This window comes from Bos indicus, chromosome X (genome assembly GCF_029378745.1).
Source record: "Bos indicus isolate NIAB-ARS_2022 breed Sahiwal x Tharparkar chromosome X, NIAB-ARS_B.indTharparkar_mat_pri_1.0, whole genome shotgun sequence".
NCBI lineage: Eukaryota > Metazoa > Chordata > Mammalia > Artiodactyla > Bovidae > Bos > Bos indicus.
Window position 1 is genome coordinate 63,447,474 of NC_091789.1, and position 18,005 is coordinate 63,465,478.

The following is an 18,005-nucleotide window of genomic DNA, read 5'->3' on the forward strand; positions in this document are numbered from 1 at the left end:
CCAAGCATGAATATAAATTTCAGGTAGAAGAGAGAACTATGGGTAAAACCCAAAACTATAGAAGCAGTAGAAAAAATATAAGAATATGGAGTAGGAAACACCTTCTTAGGAATAAGAAGAAATCCACAAGCCATAAAGGAAATGAGTGACAGATCTGACTACACAAAAATTTAAATCTTCTATATGGGAAAATATGGCTTATACAAAGTTTGAGTGAAATGGCAGACTGGGAAAACAATACGTGAAATACAAAAGGTTAATAACAACATTTGAAATAACAAAATGTTAATAAATAAGCTTTTGCAAATCAATAAGACAAGCAACCCAACTGAAAAATAGCCAATTCACTGGAGAAATACAATTGAATTAAAAGTAATTGAAAATACACTCCAGTAACAGGAAACTCTCACAGCACAACTGAAATAGGATTTCCTCTAGTAAACTGGCCCATGAATACAGCGATTAAGAATACTTTTAGTGAAGGAATTAGAAATGGACATGCGTACATATATGGTGGAAGTGTAAACTGATACTTTTTTTGGAAGGACAATTTGACAGTTTTTGCCAAGATTAAAACTGAGCATACACTTTGACCTGACAATTACTCACAAACACTTGCTTAAGTGCTTTCAGGCATTCACTAATGCCTTACTTATAGTAATAACAAAACTGGAAACAATCTAAATATCTACAAATAGGGACTATCTAAACAATCCATGGCACACTCATATAACCGGGTACTATGTAGGCATTAGAATGAACATGGTACTGTTACACTGAAATGTTCTGACATGGAAGGATGTCCTGGACACACTGCTGAATAAAGCAAGTTATAAGGAAAAAAAAAAAAAATATATATATATATATAATATCCAATTTTTATAAAAGAAAAAATCCCTATAGATATGTATGTTTTGATAACACAGAGAGAAAACAGCATGGAAGAAACAGAAAACTATTACTATTATTAATAGTAACAGTCATCCCTGAGGTGCAGGAATGGGAGTTGAGAGAAACAGGTTCTTTATGAAGTTCAGATACTTTCACATCATTTTGTTCAGTGAGTAGTATTCATTTCACAATTTAAGAAATTTCAAAATAAGCTAATATAAGCATTTTCCAGGGCTATCATTTGCAATAAGGAGTGTTTGGTAGCATGAGAATGCATTACAAGGATCATTTATGCAACCGTTTCCTAGTGTTTCTAATGTCTTGTAGAGCTGCAATATAAATTTCGGTGCATGCAGTGTATGTGTGTGTGCAGTGTATGGGTGTGTGAGTGTGTATGTGTGCCGAGGCAACATACCTAAGGCATAGACTTTTAGAGTCTCCTTTTAGTGGAGATAACTTTGCACATATCTTTGAGACAGTTAGCTTGGGTCAGGCCCCAAAGAATGATGCTGAGGGCTCATTTAGGGAATGACGATGACCTAAGCCTCATTATCTGACTATAAGCTGGAAACACTAGCCCAGAACTGGTCCCTTAGGCCATCTGTTACACAATCATTTTGACACCAATTGAATATCCAAAGGGCTTGGGACAGACTCACAGGCAGTAGGAAATGTTAGAGAGTGATAGTTTGGGGTCTGTCAATCAGTTTTCAATCACATTTTTTCTTTGGTTTGTCAATTAAGCTCTAATTGTCTATTTCTATGGACAATATTACTCAATTCTTCATTAATATGGAAGGCTTCCCAGAGAAGATTGTCTCCTAAGAGTTGCAAGCTTCCCCATGCTGCCACAAGGCCATAAGGGAAGTTTCTCCCTAAGAAACAAAGGAGTTTTAAGTCCAGCTGCTTGTGAGCTTAGCTGAGAATGGACTGGACTTTTCTCTCACATCCACTTAAATCAAGGCAAACTTCTGGAAGACGAGGGTTCTGAGGTGGATTACGTATTCAAGCAGAAGAAGGTCGGTTGAGGACTACAAGAGAAGAGGCTGATTTAAGCTCTCTTGCTCCTACTGTGCCCTGCTCAAACTTCCTTTTTTGTGTCTCAATCATACGAGATTACAATGGATCACTCATGTTTAAAAGCCTAATCAAAAGCCCCATTTCTCCCAGGAAGGAGACTCACTTTACTATGAAAACCATAGTGAAGCAGAAAGACAGGTAACAGTGGAACAGATTCGGCACTGTTCTCCCTAACAGAGAGCCTCATGCCCAATATATTTAACTTAAGCTGATAAAGGGGATACGTGTTGAAGTGATGGGTTTCAGATGCTGTTTCAGTTCCTACCAGGCATACTTACACACTTCCTTCTCATGAATAAGTTCAGTGGAGCAGAGAATGCCCCGTCTTGGACCAGTTCCACATTGTGCTTCTTTTGATGCAGCCAAAAAGGGGAACTAGAGAGAGGGCTTTTCCTTCAAATCAGAGCCAGGGTCCACCTTGGAGGTGGCTGCAAATGGCCCAAAGAAGGTGAGGCTCACAGTGGGCGAAGGCAGGCAGACAGCTCCTAACAAGGGCAGAGATGTCAATGGTTACTCATAAGTCTCCCAAATGTGGCCGCAAGGAGGGTTAATTACCCCCCTTTCCTGCCACTCGGCTTTCTCCAAAGTGTCAGCCCATGATACGGATCGCTGATTTTCTAGAAATATTCCCTGGCTTTGCAGGGACGTTCTGTTCAACAAATGGCATCCAATTTGCTCACGGTCCCTGGAATCTCAATTTCCTCAAAGGGTTTTTCATCTCAATCCAGTTCGTGTGAAGGTTTTTTCCTTCTTCATTTTTCAGCAGAAGAGAATAGGCAGAGCCTGCTTTACTTTTTTTTTTTTTCTTTTTCTTTTCTGTGTTATTCTTTTTCATAAAGTGAAATCCTTTGCTGAAGAGTCTGAAATTTGGGGAAAAATCCAGCTCATCTGTCAGATATTTCTAGAATTACGTAAAATGGAATGAAATTTGTACAGTTCAGAACAGGAAATGGAAAATAACTAATGTGTCATATGTTCTATGAGATGAAAACTACATGATAATCAGAAAAACAGCCCCAAATTCATTGGCCTGATTCAAAGTTCTCCTTCTTTTATCAACTCACACATAAACCAGTAACATTTACTTTCTTAGATTCGTGGCAGGGCCACATTTGGGCTAACTCGCAATCTCTTCAGATTATAAGCACCTTCTCAAAGAAATGACAAAAAAGTATCTTGTTTTTTTTTTAAACTCAAGACACTTAGGTTTTACTTGCTCTGTTCTGCTTCCTTCTAGGAAAAGAAAGAACAGCAACAAGGAAAAGATGTATCTCATGCCTCCCATGCAGCCCATCTTCCACTTTTTTCTCATTCCAGCCAGTGCAAAAGGCAACTTGAAACTTTCAGGGCCCCGTGTACTCAAGCTGTTGGGAAGAAAGCAGACAAAAAGAACAGATCTACTGGAACTGATGGAGACCTCTTATCTCAGGCTTCTAACCTACTGGGGGGCGGGAAGGGTTGGGGGAATTTACATGTGTAATAAGCACTGTTTTCCTGCAAAGAAAGAGAACTTGCCTCTCCTGCCTTGCAAAGACTGTGGGGGAAAATTTAAGTGGAAGAACATACATTCCTATCCAACGCTAAGGCTAAATCCTTACAGGCAAGTCATAGGAAAGAAAAAATAAATTTTGAAATCCTCATTTCTAAGGGAATTAAAGTTGACTTCTCAAGAGATTTTCTTTGGGAGAAAAGGGAAACTGGGGTTTGCAAAATGGCCATTTTGGCAAACAAGATAAAAATAATAGGCAGTGACCCAAACAATTTCTGAAACCAAAGTCAACTGATCTTAGCTTCAAGACTACCATTATTTTTAATCCTTCAGGGATGGGGCAAGCATTGATCAGTGTTTCGCCTGTGTCTCTTATGAGATCTACAAGGATTTTCAGTTTGGCTACTTATGTTGGAAAAGACAGATGTGATTAGCAAATGGATGTGATGTAAGCACCTGAATGGTTCAGACATATTCCTCTCACATGAAGTCCCCTGTGAAATGGAAATTTTAAATGGACCATTTAAGGAATATTGGGCAAACTTAAGTAGGTAATATGTTCACATTGCATCACCACGCAAAAGACCACCCCAAAAGCACCTACCATTCCTAAACATAGGAGAACTGCATTTCCAGTCTCAGGAGTGGAAAGCTTTTTGAGGCTTAGAACACAGAAGGTTTGCTATAGATTATATCCAGCCACAGGTCATTTCCATCGACTTTACAGCTGGTAAAACTCTTCCAAAGCGGGATTTGAAAATATTTAAATAATTCAAGAAACACCATATTTTAGTCTGGGATTAACATTGGATGGGAAGTGAGTTCAACAATCTTTTCAGCAGGTCCAACCTAAATATTGAGTATAGAGAGCTGGATGGAATACAAGATGATCATTCTGGAGAACTGAATTGTCCTTGGGCCACGATGTGAATGCCACCACTCTTACTTTAAATATTATGAAGTTGGCCAGATAATTTAAAATCCATGGTTTCAAATTAAGAGTATGTAACCAAAGCAGAACTGGTCATAGAGAATAATTTATGGTATCAGCCAGGATTTGCAGCACCGGTTTGCCTCTCTACCTCCTTCCTGCTCCTTAAACAACGACTAAATTTTCCTGGGACATGTTCATAGCCTTCAAAAGACCTGGGTTCTGATGACCATATCCCTTCTGGGAGTTTCTGCCCTCCTTCAATCACTCAGAATGTCCAGCTCTGTCCTCTTAGAGTTACCAGGTTCCCTTGAAGCAAATCATTTCCATGAACAGCTTTAACACAGCGACTCACCCCAGTGAGGTTCTTCCCGAGCCTTCTTTAATAAGCTTATCCCCCAAGTCTCCAAAGGAGAAAGATTTTTTTTTTAAACCACTGAAATCTAATTTATCATAATCACATATGGCTCTCAGGAGGCATTTTTGAAGCTGTGGTTTTCAGGTCTCCCCATGCAAGAACCAACGGGATTGTTTTTCTTGTACAATGGTTGGGTGATTTGGTGAACTGTAGCATTGCCTCATAACTCAAGCTGGCAAGAAAACGGCTCTTAGGTTTTGGTTTTTGTTTTTTTCTTTTTTTGCTTTTCTTGGGTCTCAACTAATGGTATGAGCAAAGAGAAAAGCTGGCGACTAGAGAGCAATTAATCTCTTTTGGCATTCCTGTCATCCCTGTGGCCTCCCTGGCTGGGCTGAAGAACATCAGAAAATGAATCTCTTTATAAATAATCACTTTTGATTTACAAGATCCTGAAGTCCTGCCTTTATGTTCTGTATGGAGCTATAAACTTAGAAGAGTTCCCTCCCCAGGTCTCTGTTAAATTTCTCTTTATCCCTTTAACTTTTTCTTTTGGGGGGAGGAGAACAGTTCAAGACATTTGTTGGGGCTGCAACAATAAACACGAGTGAGCATTGCTCAGCAAATGTGCCAATTCTTACACTTGCAAAGAGCCAAACTGTCCTTAATTTTTCAAATTATACTTTGATCCAGTTAACTGGTGTTATTTCGGCACTAACTCTCTGCTTCACACAGGCCGTTGTGCCATGGAACTTGCGCTGGCTCTTTTACAGGTTACTTAGAAATGTAGCCATTGACATATCTGGGGGAAAGCCAGGCCCCAACAAGAAAACAACAAAGAAAACAAAAAATTCTGAGACCAATGCTGCCGAGCTGGGGAGGGTGAGTGGGCTTTACAGGAGTCTAAGAAACACGTAAGATCCTAAAGAAATGTACCCATTAAGGTGCCTTCGTGAAACAAGCATTCACCAAGTTCATTTGCAACGAGCCAAGGGACCAAAGGCTCCTTGCCTGGCTGTGACTGCAAGGGATCTGGGCGGCCAAGTGCCAAGGCTCTGTCTGTTCTCAGAAGAGGTCTCCTGGGTAGAATAGAATCAGAGACATTCCCAAAGGAAGGCTAAAGGATGGGCAGGTCAACCAGGTCTTCATGCCCCACTGCTGCTGCTGCTGCTAAGTCGCTTCAGTCGTGTCCGACTCTGTGCGACCCCAGAGACGGCAGCCCACCAGGCTCCCCCGTCCCTGGGATTCTCCTGGCAAGAACACTGGAGTGGGTTGCCATTTCCTTCTCCAATGCAGGAAAGTGAAAAGTCAAAGTGAAGTCGCTCAGTCGTGTCCGACTCTTAGCGACCCCATGGACTGTAGTCCGCCAGGCTCCTCCATCCATGGGATTTTCCAGGCAAGAGTACTGGAGTGGGGTGCCATTGCCTTCTCCGTCATGCCCCACAGTGTTCCTTTAATCCTTCCTAGAGGCTTCACTACCCTTGTAATCTTACATGCACTATTGTCTGTGGGACAGCCCCCAGGGTAACAATTCTCTTTTGGACAAACAGTAAGAAGACACTGGAGTCGCAGGCCAGAGTCCCTCAGCTAAAATCCTCTCCCCAGTCTACCACCCAACAAGAAAAGCTCCATTCACTGGCAGTGGGCTGGCCCTGAAAAATGGCAGCTTCTGGCCAGGGTGTCTCTGGTCTGAGTTGAGATGCCTCCGTCGCTGCTATGATGGACAAACGACTGGAGTTTGGTTTGCAAAACACCGTGCTATCTAACATTTCCTTTTGATTCCCCACAACAACTCCACCTTCAAAATGAGCATCCTGGAGCCCAGAGAACTCAACTGCCCATTCTCATATAGTGGCAGGACCGACAGGAACTAGAAGGCAGGCTTTCCAGGCCCTGAGTTCTGGCAATACTGCCTTGCACCCTGAGCTTAGCGGGTCCAACTCTGACCCCAGTGGTCCGGGCCAGAAAATGAGGCAGATGTCCACAAGGAGGACAGAGGCGCCTCCAGCCCCTTCTGCTCTGTTTCCTTAACTTGAGTACGTCGGAACCATTTACTGGTCCAGGGCACTTCAGCAAGCAAGCAAAAAAGACTCGGGACACAGGCAATCACTAAGGTGACTTCAGAACCTGTTAGATGGCTACCCAAGGGGCCTCCCCGCAGCTCCAGAGCCTGGAACTACGCAGGCCAAGCGGGAGTGGCGAGTTCAAATCCGGAGGGAGCCGACCCCCCTCCCCACCCACCCACCTACCTTGGTGCAGCGCCCTGGGCCCCACCTCCAGCCGGGCCGCGGGCAGCTGGAGCAGGGAGCCGGCTGAGGTGGCAGGTTCGGGGAGGTTGGGGTGCCCTGGGGGAAAACGGCCCACCTGTGCAAACGCTGGAAAGGAAGAGAGGGAAAGCAGGCGCCGGGCACCTCTCACTGACCTGGCCACCGGCCTCCGTGGTCCACGCGTGCAGGCGCTCCGAGCTCTCCGGGGCGCTCCCGAGGTCTGGGATTCGCAGGTTGTGGCGAGAGCTAGAGTGCGTGCGAGGGGGGAGGAGGACTCAGAAGTGGGGGGGAGGAAAAACATCACCGCCCTCACGCCACGAGGGAACAGCAGCTCGCCCGGCTCCCTGGGGCAGAGCCAAGGCGCGGGTGCGGCGGCCCGGGGCCACCTACCCGCCCGCCGCCCGCCCCCTACTCGGCCCGTGAGGCCGGCGGCTCGGCGCGGGCGGGAAGTCCGCGACCACGCAGCAGCTGCAAGCCCGCACCCTCTCGCCTCCCGGACACCGCCGCTTTCTCCCCTATCCCCCGACCCGAAAGTTAAGAAATCGGGAGAAAGTGTGAGGCTTAGCGGGCGACTTTCCCATCACGCAGCGCCCCCCGCCCCCGAACCTCTGGCTAAGCGAGCGTTGGGGTCTTAAAGGGACCGCACGTCTCCTCCGGCCCCTCCTCCCGTTCCGCGCTGGAGGCGCCTAGGAGCTCCCCGCCGCTTGCTCACGGCCTGATGACCCCGGCTGCCCTCCGACTTCCCTGCTGGAAGCCCTCAGCGCCCTCTCTTCCGGCACCACGGCCGCTCTGCGTGCACCTGGTCTGGTCCCCAGCCGGCGCGCGGGACGCGGGATGAATTGGCCTTGAAAATGATGCCGTATAGCAGGCTGCTGATCATTTCGGGGTGTATCTCAAATCCACATCGCGGCTAGTAAAGTGACAAAACGTTGGTGCCCTTCAAGGCAGGATGGCGATGAGTGTGTGTCTGTGGAGGGACAAGGGACGAGTTAGAAATCTGCTTTCGTTCACCAAGAGAGTTCCTAAGACCCAGGGAAAGGGTCTCTGGTAACTGTTAGGTGTCTTGAAGAAAACTTGGGAGTGGTTCACCAAGAACCCATCCGTGAAATCGCAATATCACTGCTGACCCCTTGGTGAACCCGAGATGGACTAGTCCAGATTTGAGTTTATTCCATGAGCAAGAGGTACAAATTATCAGAATTCTCTAAGGGCCTGAAAGCGGTGCCTTGACAGACAGTACCCATTTATATTTTGAGCTCCTAAATTTAAAGGAGAGCTGCAGGATTTTTTCAAGGTGGAACTGCCTTATATTTGATACTCTTAACGTCAACATGGCACTTTATGGTTTACAGAGTACTTTCCTATGCATCATCATTACTTTTTAAACTCTCACAACAAGCCGAATGATCTGTCCGTGGCCTCAAGTGTTGGAGTTGGCGAGGAACTTCTGGACCATTCTAATCAACCTCTTCCTGTCACAGAAGAAACTGATGGAGGAGGGAGCGGGAGACCTGATGTATGGAAGGCCGCGCTAGATAGATTTGACCTTCCAGTTAGGATTTCCTGACTTTCAACCCGCTGCTCTCTGGCTGTTATCGCCAGTCCAATGATGAGGAAACTGATGCTCAGAGCAATTGTGCTTGCCAAAACCATATCATATATCATGAAGAGAGAACAAAGGAGAATGAAAACAAAAATAATTATCCCTGGAAGTTAACTCTTTTTTTTTTTCTTTCTTCACAAGTGTTAATATCATCCAACTAGCCCTGAATTGCTGGGGATGTTTATTTCAGTGTTAACAAAGAAAACTTGGCCCTTTCTGAAATGTTGCCTTCAGGGCCCAAAATGTCTAGCTCCATCCTGCCACCTAGGTAGCCACACATTACCACATGCATTCAATTTGTGCTGTACTATATTAGTTTGAGGGAGAAGGCAATGGCACCCCACTCCAGTACTCTTGCCTAGAAAATCCCATGGACAGAGGAGCCTAGAGGGCTGCACTCCATGGGGTCGCTAAGAGTCGGACAGGACTGAGCGACTTCACTTTGACTTTTCACTTTCCTGCATTGGAGAAGGAAATGGCAACCCACTCCAGTGTTCTTGCCTGGAGAATCCCAGGGACCGGGGAGGCTGGTGGGTTGCCGTCTCTGAGGTCGCACAGAGTCGGACACGACTGAAGCGACTTAGCAGCAGTAGCAGCAGCATATTAGTTTGAACTTGCTGATTTGTTGCCTCATAACCATTCTCATGCCACTTAAGGCACTGATGTTTTGTCTCACTATACTGAGTTCCTCAAGGCCAAGGACTGGTTGTTTAATTTCCTTTGTATCTGCATCCCCCAACCCCCATCATCATTCCCAATGTGCTTAGAGAGTATTCAGGAAAATTGGTGTCAGGGAACAGACAGGGACAAGCATAGATCCCAGTATTAAAAATCAGTAGACTCACTGAGATTTAACAACTCATCTATTTGGCTACAACCACTGGCTCCCCTCGCTTGATGTAGTATTCTGATTACTCCATAACAAACCATCCCCAAACCTAGTGGCTTAAAAGCTTCCAATGATTTATTGTGATCAAATGGTTCTTTTCAACTGGGCAGTTTTTGCTCAGGATATCTTGTACACTTGGCAACTGTATAAGGGGGTGTTGGAATGCTCTGAAAGGTTCTTCATTAGTGTAAATGCTGGTGGTCCTTATATTCATTCCAGTCTTGATTTCTGAATTGGGAACTCCAACGTGGGTCCTAACCTAGACTTCGTACCAGGTCTTTTTCAAGCTAAACTGATGATTATCTCTATGCTTTATTTTTCTCTACTTATTAAATGGGGGATCAAGCATAGACCATCTCATAGTCATTCTTAAGAAGTTTTACTTTGAGATAATCATAGATTTATATGCAATTGTAAGAAATAATTCACAGGGATCTCAAATACCTTTCACTCCCAATGATAACATCATGTATATCTATAGTTGTTGTTTAGTCACTGTCCTGTCCTACTCTTTTGTGACCCCATGGACTGTATGTAGCTCTCCAGGTTCCACTGTCAGTGAGATTTCCCAGGCAAGAATACTGGAGTGGGTTGCCATTTCCTCCTCCAGGGGATCTTCCCAACCCAGAAATCGAATCCATGTCTCCTGCATTGGCAGGTGGATTCTTTACCACAGGGCCACCTGGCAGAGCATATCTACAGTACAATATTACAAACGGGAAATTGACATCAGTACCATCTATCTGCCTTATTCCAATTTCAACAATTCTATATGCACCCATCTGCCTGTGTGTACAGCTCTAAGAAAAGTTATCACGTGTAGGTTGATGTGATCACCACCATAGTCAAGATACTAAACAGTGCCAACACCACAAGGGTCTCCACTGTTACTCATCTTCTGTCCCTCTCTTCCTGACAACCACTAAACTGTTCTCCATCTCTGTAATTTTGTCATTTAAGAATATTACATGGAATCATACATAGGTTACCTTTGGAAGTTGGCTTTTTCCACTCAACATAGTTCTCCGGAGATCTATTAAAGTTGTTCCAATGTCAAGAGTTTGTTTGTTTTACTGCGGAGGAGTATTCCATGGTATGGAGGTATCACAGCTTGTTTGACCATTCATGTATTGCAGGATATCAGGATTGATTCCAAATTTTGGCAATTACAAATAAAGGGGCGATGAACATTTGTCTACAGATTTTGCATAACCTAAATTTTCATTTCCCCTGAATAAACGCCCAATAGTACAGTTCCTGGATTGTATGGCAAGTGCATGATTAGTTTTGTAAGAACTGCCATATGCTTTTATAGAGTGCCTACACTATTTACATTCCCACCAGAAGTGAATGAGAGATCCAGTTTCTCTACATCCTTGTCAGCATTTGTTGTTGTCATTATTTTTCATTTTAGCCATTGTGATGGGAGTACAGTGATATATCATTGTGGTTTTAAATTGCGTTTCCCTAGTGCCTAATGACAGCTGCTATCTTTTCTTGTGTGTATTTAACATCTGTATATCCTTTTCAGTGAAATGTTTCTTCATATATCTTGGCATCTTCTAATTGAATAGTTTCTTACAGTCAATTTTTAAGAGTTCTTTATTTAGGTACTGATCCTTTGTTGCATACGTGGTTTGCAAATATTTTCCACCAGATTGCATCCTCTTCCCCTAAGCGTTTATAGAACAAACATTTTTAATTTTGATGAGGTCCAATTAGTCAGTTTTTCCTCTTATGGGTTGTGTTTTGACAATAAGTCTAAGAACGCTTTGTTTCAGTTCAGTTCGGTTCAGTTGCTCAGTCTTGTCCGACTCTTTGTGACCCCATGGATTGCAGCACGCCAGGCCTCCCTGTCCATCACCAACTCCTGGAGTTTACTCAAACTCATGTCCACTGAGTCGGTGATGCCATCCAACCTATGTCGTCCCCTTCTCCTCGAGCCTTCAATCTTTCCCAGCATCAGGGACTTTTCCAATGAGTCAGCTCTTTGCATCAGGTGGCAAAAGTATTGGAGTTTCAGCTTCAGCATCAGTCCCTTCAATGAATATTCAGGACTGATTTCCTTTAGGATAGACTGGTTGGATCTCCTTGCAGTCCACGGGACTCTCAAGAGTCTTCTCCAACACCACAGTTCAAAAGCATCAATTCTTCGGCGCTCAGCTTTCTTCAGAGTCCAACTCTCACATCCATACATGACTACTGGAAAAACCATAGCCTTGATTAGACGGACCTATGTTGGCAAAGTAATGTTTCTGCTTTTTAATGTGCTGTCTAAGTTTGTCATAACTTTTCTTCCAATGAGCAAGTGTCTTTTAATTTCATGTCTGTAGTCACCACCTGCAGTGATTTGGGAGCCAAGAAAATAATCTGTCACTGTTTCCACAGTTTCCCCATCTATTTACCGTGAAGTGATGGGACCAGATGCCATGATCTTAGTTTTCTGAATGTTGAGTTTTAAGCCAACTTTTTCACTCTCCTTTTTCACTTTCATCAAGAGGCTCTTTAGTTCTTCTTCGCTTTCTGCCATAAGGATGGTGTCATCTGCATATCTGAGGTTATTGATATTTCTCCCAGTAATCTTGATTCCAGCTTTGCTTCATCCAACCCAACATTTCTCATGATGTACTCTGCATATAAGTTATGCTTTGTTTAGCCCTAGGTCAATTTTTCCCCTATATTTTATAGTGTTATAGTTTTAAGTTTTACATTTAAATCTGTGATTCATTGAGTTAATTTTTATATAAGGCATGAGATTTTGATTGAGGTTCACTTTTTGCCTGTGGATGTCCAGTTGCTCCAGCATCATTTTAAAAATAACTATCTTTCCTCCATTGAACTGCCTTTACACCTTGGTCAAACATCAGTTGGATATTGTATGGGTCCGTTCCTAGTTTGTCTCTTTCCTTATATCAGTTTCTATGTCTATCCCTCTATGAACAGCATCCAGTTTTTATTGTTATATAGTAGGATTAATATCAAGTAGAGTGGTTCCCCCACTTTATTCTTCCTTTTCAAGATTGTTTTAATTATTCTGGGTCCCATACCTTTCTGTATACATTTTAGAATAAGCTCATCTATGTCTACAAAAAACCTTTCTCAGATTTGGCTAGGAATTGCATTAAACCTACAGAACAATTTAGGAAGAACTGACAGCTTTCATGTGTCTTGTCTTCCAATCCATGAATACAATATGTTTCTCCATTTCTGTAGGTCTTTCTCAATTTCATATATCAATGCTTTTTATATTTCAGCATATAGATCTTGTACACATTTTGTTAGATTCATGCCTACATATTTTATTTTCTTTGGAGCAATTGCAAATGTTATTGTGGTTTTAATTTTGATTTCCAGTGTTCACTGCTAGTATATATAAATGCAATTGATTGTTGTGTGCTAATCTTGTATAAAGTGTGCTGTAGAATACACAGTCATTTTATTTTTTCCCAGCTTTATTGCAATTTAATTGACCTAGAACATTGTGTAAGTCTACGATGTACAACATGATCGGTCACGTGTATATATTGTGAAATGATTGCCACAATAATGTTAGTTAACATGTTCATCACCTCACATCACCTCACATAATTACATTTTGGGGATCTATGTTGAGAACATTTTTTTAAATCTACACTCTTAGCAACTTTTAAGTATATAACAGGGTTATATTATATATTTAATTATATCCTAACTGTAGTCACCATGCTGTGCCTTAGAGTCTCACAACTTATTTATTTTATAGCTAGAAGCTTGTACCCTGTGACCATCATCTCCCCATTTCCCTCATCCTGCAGCTCTTGGCAGTCACCATTTTACTGTTTCAAAGTTTGGCTTTAAAAAAAATTTATTTTCTGCACTATGTCTCAGTTGTGGCACTGGAGATCTTCATTGCCTCATGTACGATCTTTGTTGTAGCATGTGGGATCTAGTTCCCTGACCAGGGATCGAACCTGGGCCTCCTGCATTGGAAGCCAAGAATCTTAGCCACTGGACCACCAGGGAAGTCCCAAAGTTTGGCTTTTTTTTTCTTTAAAGATACCACAGATAAATGAGATCATACAGTATATGTCTTCTTCTGTCTGATTTATTTCACTTAGCATAATGCCTTCAAGGTCCATCCATGTTGTCAAAAGTAGAAGAAGTGAATGTAAAAATGGAAGCATTATGGAATGAATAATATTGATCAGTGTTCTGAGAATATAGATTTTAGCATTTTAAATCCTTCTCATCCTATCTGAACCTGGAAAATCTGGTTATTTGATGATCTTTCAAAAACTAGCAGGTCATATAGAGATTAAGAAGAAGTATATTATGGCATGGGGCTTCCCAGGTGGCACAGTGAAGAATCAGCCTGCTGATGTAGGAGACACAAGAGATGCAGGTTTGATCCCTGGGTTGGGAAGATGCCCTGGAGAAGGAAATGGCAACCCACTCCAGTATTCTTGCCTGGAAAATTTCATAGATAGAGGAGCCTGAAAGGCTATAATCCAAGGGATCAAAAAGATTTGGACACAGCTGAGTGACTAAGCACAGCACACAGCAAATTATGGCATATGTTTACTTCTTTATACAGAAAATCAGACCAACCTAAAGTTTGTATTAATCAAATACTTGATTCAGTATCTAGAAGTTGACCTTTGAGGACCCTTAAGCTGCACTTAATATGACCCCATTTATCACTTGTATGTATTCATGTTTGTTACGGAATTTTTGTCTTTGTTATATTTTCTTCTTGCTAGTCATTTCTAAATGACTCTCCACTTTCACTTTCATCAAGAGGCTTTTTAGTTCCTCTTCACTTTCTGCCATAAGGGTGGTGTCATCTGTGTATCTGAGGTTATTGATATTTCTCCCGGCAATCTTGATTCCAGCTTGTGTTTCTTCCAGTCCAGTGTTTTTCATGATGTACTCTAAGTGCTAGAACACAGAGTTGGCTGTCAATAGTGTGGTTCACCTAATATTTCCATCTTTCTTTCTTTAAGATTCATGTAGAACTTTACCCTCACCTCCTACTATGAGCACCACCATCTGATTTGCTTTGTTCTTCAGTCACTAAGTTGTGTCCAACTCTTTGCAACCTCATGGACTGTAGCATGCCAAGCTTCCCTGTCCTTCACTATCTCCTGGAATTTGCTCAAACTTATGTCCACTGAGTTGATAATGCTATCTAACCATCTCATCCTCTGCTGCCCCCTTCTCCTTTTGCTGTCAATCTTTCCCAGCATCAGGGTCTTTTCCAATGAGTTGGCTCTTCGCATCAGGTGGCCAAAGGACTGGAGCTTCAGCATCAGTCCTTCCAATGAATATTCAGGGTTGATTTCCTTTAGGATTGACTGCTTTGATCTCCTTGCAGTCCAAGGGACTCTCAAGAGTCTTCTCGAGCACAATTCAAAAGCATCAGTTATTCACCACTCAGCCTTCCTTATGGTCCAACTCTCACATCTGTACATGACTACTGGGAAAACCATAGCTTGCTGTGGTCATTGAAATCTTAGGAGAAGTGATGTGTGGGAATAAAGAGTTAGTGCATGATTTGTCCCATTCCCTTCCCACTACCACAGGAATCATGAATGCATATTTTGAAATGAAGCCTGAGTTTCAGAGTGACTAAGATGAGCAAAGATCCCAGCAGAATTATTTTGGAAATCAAAAGTGTGTGATACATGGAACTTTGTGCAGCACAGCTTCTGAGATTTGGAGGTTGCTTCTTTTTGCAGCGTAATCTGCCTAATTCTGACTGATATCACCAGTAAAAACAATTCTGTTTCCTTGCATTTTGTGAAAATCAGAGAAGTAAACAGAGCAGCTTATAGAATCCTGGAAATAGAGTTAATAGAAGTCATTATTTTTTGGTTCTGTGTGTTCTTTTTAGCTAAGCTGTCATTTTCCATTTATGCCTTTCAGTTACTATATCAAACAAAAATTACCCAAGGAATTTTTTGATTTGTGCTTTGTGTTATATCTGAATATCATTTTATAGAAATGCTTTTCCTTTTAACTGGCTTTAAGAGAATTGTGGGAGAATTTTACATCATTTTCTTCCCAAAGAAGCACATCTCCAGATTTATCATAAAGCCACTGAAAAAGCAAGATTTGGTTTATAGGAAATTTCAGGAACATATGTATTTTAAACTCATCACACTGTGCAGGATTATAGTAAATATGTAAAAGATGAAAGGGAGTGTATTCCTTGACTCAAAATTATAGCATGCCCACAATCACCATGAGTGAGTCAAATGGGTAGAACATAAAATGCATTCACTTCTGGTTGAGGATTCTTCACGTAGTTTAATTACATTTTCAAGCAGTCTCACAAAAGTATGTAAACTTTGTTCACTAGGGACGTCATAAAAACAAATTGAAGATCAAGTGTGTCCAAGTGTTATACTGTGTATAGAAAAATGCAATCTGGTGGAATAAAAATTGCCTCCCTAGTAGCTTTATTGCTATAAAGCATTTAATCACTTTAAATTGTCTTTGCTTAAATAGCTTACAATAGGATTTCAAGGTACCCACAGTTCTTTAGAACTGCCATGAACTGCTCACAGTATTTGTGTTTATTACAAAGCTAGGGAGCAGAAAGTCAAGTCGCTCAGTCGTGTCCAACTCTTTGCGACCCCATGGACTATAGCCTACAAGGTTCCTCCATCCATAGAATTTTCCAGGCAAGAATAGAGTGATCCACTATTATTCTTTAGTAGAACCCACAAAAGTGACTGTTTCATTGTCTTTGGTGCTTTGCGTGTTAAGTCACTTCAGTCATGTCCAACTCTTTGTGACCCCGTGGACTGTAGTCCACCAGGATCCTCTATCCATGGAATTCTCCAGGCAAGAACACTGGAGTGGGTTGCCATCCCCTTCTCCAGGAGATCTTCGCATGGTTTTAGAATCAAGCATTTCTGAGTTTGAGTCCCAACAAGTCATATAACTTTTCTGAGTCTGTTTCCTTTTATGTAAGAAGAAGATGATACTATTGCTGCTATGGAGGTTCAGTGGCCTAATGTATGAGTAGGGCCTGGCACAATGCCTTACATAATGCCCGTTAGTTCTTTCCATCCCCACTTTTCCTCCCTGCCCCCATTCCTTAGGCCAAATGTGAGAGTTATTCTGCACTAAGTAAAGTCCTTTCTTAGCTATTTAAGATTTAGTTCCCTGTCTGAAGAAGAGAGTGGGGATAAAAGCAGGAAGAATACACCAATAATTAGTCCAATTTTCCACCTTCTTCTTATAGGCAAGGAGTGAGTTGGGGAGTAGAATGCCAACATGTCTTCAAGTGGAATAGTCAAGAGACATGCCAAAATGGAAGTCACTCTGTCCTCACACACAGGTGCATCAGCACTGGGTATCGTCCTGGTGCTGGGAGAACATCATAAAATATTTGATGCAGATTTGGGCCTAACATCCTTTTCTCTGGCTTCATGGCACATGGACTAGAAAACAAGACACAGGCCAGAGTAGAATCGTGAGAAGCCACCTGCATATCCTCACATCCGAATTCCCTGTTCTTCCAGTTCTCAAGGAAAGAAAGTTTGTTTTTTATTAGGAAATGGTGCTGACAACTCAGCATCAGTTATAACCCAGGGAATAAGAGCAGGAAACAGAAGATCTAGAGAGCAAAGATGGCAAAATGCTGACCCAAAGGCTGACAAGAGCCTGCACACATATTTTGCTTGGACTGAACAGAGATTTATTTTTTCAAAAATTTGAATTGGTTCCAAACAATCTTTAGTGTTTATTATTAGGATATTTCACATAAAACCTTGGTCTCAACTTCCTCTTGAAAAATTAGAATTGCTGGCAACAATGGGCTGATATCTCTGCCTAGTAACATACTCTGGAACAGAGGAGTGGCTGCTACTTTCACATAGCATATGTGCTCATCAACTGCCACAGTCTCTACCCATCCCATTGTGTCCCTTTTGTTACCTTCAGGCCTGCTTTATTCATTCAGATTACTTTTCTAGTCTCTAGAGCCATTTGGAGTTTTTAAACTTTATTTATTTATTTTTGGCTGCTTTGGGTCTTCATTGTTGCATAGGTTTTCTCTAGTTGCTGTGAGTGGGGGCTACTCTTCTTTGCAGTCTGCAGGCTTCTCATTGCAGTGGCTTCGGCCTTGTTGTGGAGCACGGGCTCTAGGGCACGTGGGCTTCAGTATTTGTGGCACATGGGCTTAGTTGCTCTGCAGCGTGTGGCCTCTTCCCAGATCAGGGATCAAACCTGTGTCTCCTGCATTGGCAGGCGGATTCTTAACCAATGGGCCATCAGGGAAGGCCAACAGTCATTCAAACTTGAACCATGGTGTACAGTGATAACTGTTTAACAAGTGACTCTCTAGGGAGAAAAACCTGACAATTTCCGATTTCTGTTATATAAATATCCCCAATATGGCCGATTTCAAACTACCAATGTGTTGCCATTTAACACAAAGTGGTTAAGATATGCACACAATTGCCCCTCCCAAGCTGATGGGAGCTGGCATCAGAACACCGCTGGCTCGAAC

The 18,005-nt window shown here is 42.5% G+C and overlaps 1 long non-coding RNA gene and 1 other non-coding gene across 3 annotated transcripts; both read right to left on the reverse strand.

Annotated features, from left to right (window-relative positions):
• Window positions 1–242: 242 nt before the first annotated feature.
• On the reverse strand, window positions 243–7,227 carry LOC139181749 (uncharacterized). 2 transcript variants are annotated; one of them, XR_011565492.1, is made up of 2 exons: window positions 7,169–7,227; window positions 243–3,335 (listed from the first exon to the last, which is right to left on the reverse strand). It is a non-coding gene; the product is annotated as an uncharacterized lncRNA (long non-coding RNA). The 2 variants fall into 2 exon arrangements; XR_011565493.1 differs by having other exon boundaries at window positions 243–3,954.
• A 6,207-nt stretch (window positions 7,228–13,434) lies between these two features.
• TRNAW-CCA (transfer RNA tryptophan (anticodon CCA)) lies at window positions 13,435–13,507 on the reverse strand. Its single transcript has one exon. It is a non-coding gene; the product is annotated as a tRNA-Trp (tRNA).
• Window positions 13,508–18,005: the final 4,498 nt, after the last annotated feature.